This window comes from Heliangelus exortis, chromosome W (assembly GCF_036169615.1).
Source record: "Heliangelus exortis chromosome W, bHelExo1.hap1, whole genome shotgun sequence".
NCBI classification, from domain to species: domain Eukaryota; kingdom Metazoa; phylum Chordata; class Aves; order Apodiformes; family Trochilidae; genus Heliangelus; species Heliangelus exortis.
Window position 1 is genome coordinate 2,521,767 of NC_092453.1, and position 8,337 is coordinate 2,530,103.

Consider the following 8,337-nt stretch of genomic DNA (forward strand, 5'->3'; position numbering starts at 1 on the left):
GGAACACACAGATATGGGCTGGCACGGATCAGGACCACAGCCAGACGAACGGATGGAATCCTCCCAGGATCCCGGGTGAAGGAAGGGAAGCAGGAAGGGCAGGCAGCCGGAAGCTGGAAGTAAGAAATCATGGCTTGGCTCTCGTGATGCCTCAAATTTCTACTGAGGATGACGTATATGGGATGGAATACTCTGTTTGGTCAATTCTGGCATCTATCTTGTCCCTTCCTCCCCAAAGGAGGGCTGCAGGTGGGACCTCTTCCTTCTGGAGGGTAAAATGTTTTCCTCAGAGCTGAGCAGTGTCCTTGGCTCTGCATACCAGTCTCTAGCAGTAACTATAAACATCAAGTGTTATCAGTCCTAGAAGCACACACTGTCTGAGAAACTTGCTGTTAATTTCAGCAAGTGCAACCACTTACAAGACACTTAGCTAAAAGCAAAAGTACAAGACAGAAAATCACCTTTATCCTGGCCCAAACCAGGACAAAAGGTTACCAGGCATTGAAACAGGCTGCCCAGGGCAGTGATGGAGTCACCATCCCTGGAGGTATTTAAGAGTCATATAGACACTATATAGTCCTCAGGGATACGGCTTAGTTAAGGTCTTGTCAGCGTTAGGTTAAGGGTTGGACTCAGATGATCTTGAAGGTTTTCCAACCAAGGTAATTCCGTGATTCTTAGATTCAGAAAAACAATCTCTCTCTTTTACATCCCAACTTGGTGTTGCCAAACACAATCTTATTTGGAAAAAATAATACTTCTTGCTCAGTACCTCTGTGGCTCATTACCTCAGAGGCCCAGAACTGGACACAGTATTCCAGATGCAGCCTCACCATGGCAGAGTAGAGGGGGGAGAGTACCTCTCTCGACCTATAAACCACCCCCCTTCTAATACATCCAAGGATGCCATTGGCCTTCTTGGCCACAAGGGCACATTGTTGCCTCATGGTCATCTTTCTGTCCACTAGGACCCCCAGGTCCCTTTCCTCTACGCTGCTCTCTAACAGGTCAGTCCCTAACCTATATTGGTACCTGGGGTTGTTCTTTTCCAGATGCAAGACTCAACACTTGCCCTTGTATTTCATTAAATTTCACCCCGCCCAACCCTCCAGCCTGTCTAGGTCTCACTGAGTGGCAGTACAGCCTTCTGGTGTGTCAACCATTCCTCCCAGTTTTATGTCATCAGCAGACTTGCTGACAGTGCACTCTATTCCCTCATCCAGGTCATTGATGAATATGTTGAATAGTACTGGTCCCAGTACCGACCCCTGAAATATTCTACTAGCCTCCAGCTAGGCTCTCTCATTAACCACAACTCTCTGACTTCTTTCCCTTAACCAATTCACTATCCACCTCACTACCCAATCATCCAGACCGCATTTCCTTACTTTAGCTGCAAGGATGCTGTGGGAGACTGTGTTAATGCTTTACTGAAATCAAGATAAACCCCATCAACTGCACTACCATCATCTATCCACCTGGTTATGTCGTCATAAAGGCTATCAGGTTGGTTAAACATGACTTCTTCTTGGTAAAACCATGTTGAGTGCTCCTAATGAGCCTCTTGTCCTTGGTATGCCTAGAGACAGTGCCAAGGATAAGTTGTTCCGCCACCTTTCCAGGGATGGAGGTGAGGCTGATGGGTCTATAGTTACCCGGGTCCTCCTTCTTACCCTTTTTGAAGACTGGAGCGGCATTTGCTTTCCTCCAGTCCTCAGGCACCTGTCCTGTTCCCCACAACTTACCAGAGATGATGGAGAGTGGGCTAGAAATTACTTCCGCCAGCTCCCTCAGCACCCGTGAGTGCAACCTATCAGGACCCATGGATTTATGGATGGATGTCCAGCCTCATTAACTGATCCTTAACTCAGTCCTCATCAACCAAGGAATATTCCTCCTTAATCCTGACTTCCTCTGAGCCCTCACGGGTCTGGGGCTCCTGTGGACAGTCTCCAGCAGTATAGACAGAGACAAAGAAGGCATTCAGTAACTATGCCTTCTCTGTATCCTCTGTCATCAGGGCACCCACCTCATTCAGCAGTGGGCCTATATTGCCTCTAGTGTTAGTTTTGTTTGCAATGTAGTTGAGGAAGCCCTTTCTGTTGTCCTTGGCCTCTTGCAAAGCTTAATTCCAAGGAGGGCTTAACTTTCCTAGTTGCCTCCCTACATCCCCTGACAACAGTCTTATATTCCTCCCAGGTCGCCAGCCCCTCCTTCCATGATCCGTAGACTTTCTTCTTCCACTTGAGTTTGCCCAGCAGTTCCTTCTTTAATCATGCAGGTCTCCTGGCTCCCTTTCTTGATTTTCTACCTGTAGGGATGCTCTGATCTTGTTCTTGGAAGAAGAGGTCCCTGAATGTTAAGCAACTATTTTGGGCCCCTTTACCTTCTAGTACCCTGTCCCATGGGATTTCCCCTAGCAATTGCTTGAAAAGGCCAGAGTTGACCCTGCTGAAGTTCAGGGTCGTGATCCTGCTTGGTGTTCTGTTCCTACTGCACAAGATCCTGAACTCCACCATCTCATGGTCACTGCAGCCAAGGCTGCCCTCAACCTTCACTGCTTCAACCAGACCCTCCTTGTTGGTGAGTATAAGATCCAGCAGCGCTCCTCTCCTAGTTGGCTCATCCACCATTTATATCCAGAAGTTATCATCAGTGCACTGGAGGAACCTCCTGGACTGTGAATGGCTGGCTGAGTAGACCTTCCAGCAAATATCTGGGTAGTTAAAATCCCCCATGAGAACCAGGGCCTGCAATAGTGAACCTGCTTTCAACTGCCTGACACTCAGGTCCTTCTCTGTTGAGCAGCTCTCCAGCCATTCCTTCTCAAGCCTGTATTGCTGATTGAAACTCATGCAATTGGCCTTGGCCCATCGATCAAGCCTGTCAAGATCCCTCTGTAGAGACTCCCTGCCCTCAGGCAGATCAACACTTCCACCCGGTTTAGTGCCATCTACAAATTTACTAAGGGTGCACTCTATCCCCTCATCTAGATCATTGACTAAGATGTTAAACAGGAGTGGCCTCAGTACTGAGACCTGGGGGACACCGCTCATGACCAGCTGCCAACTGGATTTAAATCCATTTGTTGTCCCGAAAGCAGGGTCCGTTACCCAGTGTGCAATAACCCAATCCACACACAGAGTCGAGATATTTGCTTTAATATCCATTTCTGCACAGAAAGGGGAGCAGGGTGGTATTCCAGAAAGCAAGCTCAGTTTCCCAAATTGCAAGTGCTCCTTTTATACTCAAAATCGTGAGAAAGAACTTTAACATTATTCTATCATTTGCACCCATGATTGGTTAACTAATTCCTCGCTTCCATTTAAAGTGGCAATGCTCAAAAATTTCACTGCGCATGCTCAAAGAGTAAGGGGCTCTTTGTTTAGTAGGGGTCCCTCTAGTCTATGGGTGGGTATTTTAGTATGCTAAAACCTCATTAATATATTAAAGGAATGTTAATTGACAGTTCCCAACCTATACTGGTACATGGGGTTGTTGTTTCCCTCAAACAAATTTTCTTTGACATGTATTTATTACAAAATTTAAGTTTCTCAGTTTATATATAATTTTTAGTATTCCTCCTCCTAGTTCAGTTCAGAGAATTCCATTGGCTTGGTAGGCCATGAATAATGAATGACAGATGTATACCCTGCTAGGAAGGGATGGGACTACCTGTATAGAAGAGGCAAGGGAATCTTTGGCAACAGGCTGGCCAACTTGGTGAGGCAGGCTTTAAACTGAAGGACTTGAGGAGGTGAGGTCCAAAAAGGTAATGCTTATGCCACTGCAACCAAATGTGGCATAAGCCAGGCCGACAAGAGTAGAGATAAATGTTCCTTAGTTGCCTCCCAAGATGTGAACTAACCACCTCAAGCAATTAGGAAAAGCCAACACGGATTCACCAGGAGCAAATTGTGCTTGACAAACCTAATCACCTTCTACAACATTGTAACCTGCTTGGTTGATGCAGGGCAAGAGGTGGACATTATTTACCTGGACTTCTCCAAGGCTTTTGATAGGTTCCCCACAACTTCCTTGAGAAATTGATGCATTATGCTCTAGACAAGCGGTCTGTGCAGTGGGTGGGAAACTGGCTGAAAAGCTGCACCCAGATGGTGGTGGTAAATAGGTCCCTTTGCAACTAGAAACCCATCACAAGTGAGGTCCCCCATGTGGGAGAACACCATGAGAACAGATGGAGCTATGTGGGGTAGAGGTGCATAGTACAGCCTGGAAATGATTCATAGAATCATAGAATCATAGAATCATAGAATCATAGAATCGGCTGGGTTAGAAGGGACCTCTGAGATCATCAAGTCCAACCCTTGATCCACTACCGCTACGGTTACCAGACCATGGCACTAAGTGCCACATCCAGTCTCCTTTTAAATATCTCCAGGGACGGAGAATCCACTACTTCCCGGGGCAGCCCATTCCAATGCTTGATCACCCTCTCAGTAAAGAAATTCTTTCTAATGTCCAACCTAAACCTCTCCCGGCACAACTTGAGACCGTGCCCTCTTGTCTTGCAGAGGGTTGCCTGGGAAAAGAGACCAACCCCCACCTGGATACAACCTCCTTTCAGGTAGTTGTAGAGAGTGATGAGGTCTCCCCTGAGCCTCCTCTTCTCCAGGCTGAACAGCCCCAGCTCCCTCAGCCTCACCTCATAGGACTTGTGCTGGAGTCCCTTCACCAGCCTAGTGACCACAGGTCACAACAGGTGTTGTTTTCCTCAGTTCCTTTACTGGCAGGGAATGCTTGAAAGGAATAGGAAAGCACACCTGATCAACATGTGGCTTAGAGGCTGGTGCCGTAGGTTGAATTTTGGGGTTTTTGATCATGGAGACGTTTACATGGCACTGGACCTGCTGGCAGGGTGGTGCAGAATTATCCAGGAGAGGGGAAAGGATTTTGGCTGGGAGTTTGCAGGGCTCATTGACAGGGCTTTAAACTAGGTTTGAAGGGGGAAGGGGATAAAACTGTGACCACTGGAGATGAGCCTAGGGATGGCATGGTGATGCTAGGGGCAAAACTGATTGCCAATAAATCTGTCATGGTTTAACATTTGCACGGAAATTAAACTGAGTAACAGATGCTCTCTATTAATCCCTCTCTCCTCCCTGACAAAGAAAGGAGAGAGAATAAGGGAGAGAGACTTATGGGTTGGAACACACAGATATGGGCTGGACTCCTGGAGTCGGCAGCAGTCGGGAACTGGAGGCAGGAACACACAGATATGGGCTGGCACGGATCAGGACCACAGCCAGACGAACGGATGGAATCCTCCCAGGATCCCGGGTGAAGGAAGGGAAGCAGGAAAAGCAGGAAGGGCAGGCAGCCGGAAGCTGGAAGTAAGAAATCATGGCTTGGCTCTCGTGATGCCTCAAATTTCTACTGAGGATGACGTATATGGGATGGAATACTCTGTTTGGTCAATTCTGGCATCTATCTTGTCCCTTCCGCCCCAAAGGAGGGATGCAGGTGGGACCTCTTTATGTTTTCCTCAGAGCTGAGCAGTGTCCTTGGCTCTGCATACCAGTCTCTAGCAGTAACTATAAACATCGAGTGTTATCAGTCCTAGAAGCACACACTGTCTGAGAAACTTGCTGTTAATTTCAGCAAGTGCAACTACTTACAGGAGACTTAGCTGAAAGCAAAAGTACAAGACAGAGAATCACCTTTATCCTGGCCCAAACCAGGACAATACTCTGTTTGGTCAATTTTGGCCATCTCTCTTGTCCGTTTCTCCCCAAAGGAGGGCTGCAGGTGGGACCTCTTTACTCCTTCTGGAGGGTAAAATGTTCCTCAGAGCTGAGCAGTGTCCTTGGCTCTTCATACCGGTCTCTAGCTGTAACTATAAGCATCGAGCGTCATCAGTCCTAGAAGCAGACACTGTCTGAGAAACTTGCTGTTAATTTCAGCAAGTGCAACTACTTACAAGGGACTTAGCTGAAAGCAAAAGTACAAGACAGAAAATCACCTTTATCCTGGCCCAAACCAGGACACTCAGCTCATGAAAAATTTTAAGCCCACTAAGGAGAGAGCCTCTAACAGATGCCCCGGGCCTGGAAGAGAATCAGAGGCCAACAGGAAGGTGTATGTATAGATAGATAAAAGCTCCCCCCACTGTAGATGAAGAGCAGGTTCAGGACCACCTAAAGAACCTGAAGGTGAACAAGTCCATGGGACCTGATGGGATTTACCCACATCTCCTGAAAGAAGGGGAAGATGAAGCTGCAAAGCCACTTTCAAATATGATGGAAAAGTCATGGCAGTCTGGTGAAGTTCCCGCTGACTGGAAAAGGGGAAACATAACCCCATTTTCAAAAATGGAAAAAAAGAACACCCAGGGAACTACAAGTCAACCAGTCTCACCTCTGTGCCTGGCAAGAGCATGGAGCAGATCCTCCTGAAGGCTCTGCTAAGGCAAGCAGATAACAAAGGGGTGGCTGGTGACAGCCAACATGGCTTCACTAAGGGAAGTCCTGCCTGACTAATTTGGTAGCCTTTTACAATGGGGTCACAGCCTCTGTGGACAAAGGCAGAGCAACAGACGTCATCTACCTGGACCTGTGCAAAGCATTCGACACTGTCCCACACAACATTCTGATCTCTAAACTGGAATGATATGGATTTGATGGATGGACTACTCAATGGACAAGGAACTGGCTGGATGGTTGCACCAAAAGAGTTGTGATCAATAGCTCAGCGTCCAAATAGAGATGTGTGACGATTGGTGTTCCTCAAGGGTTGGTACTTGGACCAGTGCTATTTAACATCTTTGTCAGTGACATGGAAAGTGGGATCACATGCACCCTCAGCAAGTGTGGTGAAGTGAACACGCTAGAGGGAAGGGATGCCATCCAGAGGGACCTTGACAGGCCTGAGAGGTGGGCTTGTGCAAACTGCGTGAAGTTCAACAATGCCAAGTGCAAGGTTTTGCACCTGGGTCGAGACAATCCCATGCACTAATAGAGTTTGGGAGGAGAAAGGATTGCAGACAGCCCTGACTTGGTGTTTGTGGTAGAACCAGATGATCTTTAAGGTCCCTTCCAACCCTAGCCATTCTATGATTCTAATTAAATGTCTGTTTTGTAAATCAGTTTTGCTCATTCAGAGGCCCTAGAGCCATTAAGACAAAAATTAGATCCTCTCTGATGTGAAGCAGAATATTAAAAAGAAGTAACACTGACAGACCATGCATTCTCACTAATTTACGCTATTTTCCTTTGCCTTGCTATTCTAATCTGATATGTACGTTTGAGAGAAAAAGCTCTTTTCAGAGACTGCTTCCCATTCCTTGCATAAACATAAGGGGGGAAGTAAAATGGGTCTAAAAACGATCAAGTTCAAGCAGAAATATGCAACTGTAGAGGAATATGCAATTGTGTTGAGAATAACTTTTGATAGCCGAATTCCCTATATTTATCCTGATTATACAAACTTGAAGTGAAAGGCAGGTATAAAGCAGTGCAGTCTTCTAAACACTCATGTGAGTAGCCAGGTTTATAGTGACTGTCTAGGAAATGTCGTATGAGGAGAACTTGTATGACCTGGTTATTAATTTTTTTCCCCCCCCCTCATTCACCCCTACCCCCCTGAATTAATTTTAGTGTTCTGTGCAAGGGAAGTGGTTTTCCTGTGAGGGAGCATGTTGGAATAGTATGCAAAATCTGCTCATTCATGAGGATTCACAAAGGACCTAAAGTAGAAGCCACAAATCAACAAACTTTTCAACAGAGAAAGGCAAGGTGAAAGACTTTCTTATGTGAAGTAATAAGAAATTATATTATGTGCATAGAAAACATTTTCCTTTTGAAGTTATGTGTAATTTGGATTCATTTACATGGCTGAGTTTGCTATACATATTATGTATATTCCTTATGTATTACTTTATATATGTTTATAATACCTTTATATATTATATATTCATATTTTTAAATTTGCACTTTTGAGGTTACGTGTCTTATGAACCACACAGTAATGTAACTTGGTATTATGTACCTTAAGCATCCCACTGTGTTATTTTTTCAACTGATGATGGTCCTAAAAGTGTATTTGAGTTGTATTTATTTAATAATGTGTGGTTTAAATTTCTCACCAGTGCTGACACTTGGTCATTCTAATGAATTATATTTCATGAGTGACTATAATTACACAATCTGTGTGTAATCAGCAAGATTTCTAAAGGGAGTTTATCACATCTAAAATAACGTTTTTGTAGAGCATAGTCTAATTTTACCTGATATTTTGCCAGCCAAGGCACAAGCTTCAAGCAGCAGTGGATTATCTCTGATCTCCTTTAGACAGATTAAGTTGGAAAATTAAGTTATC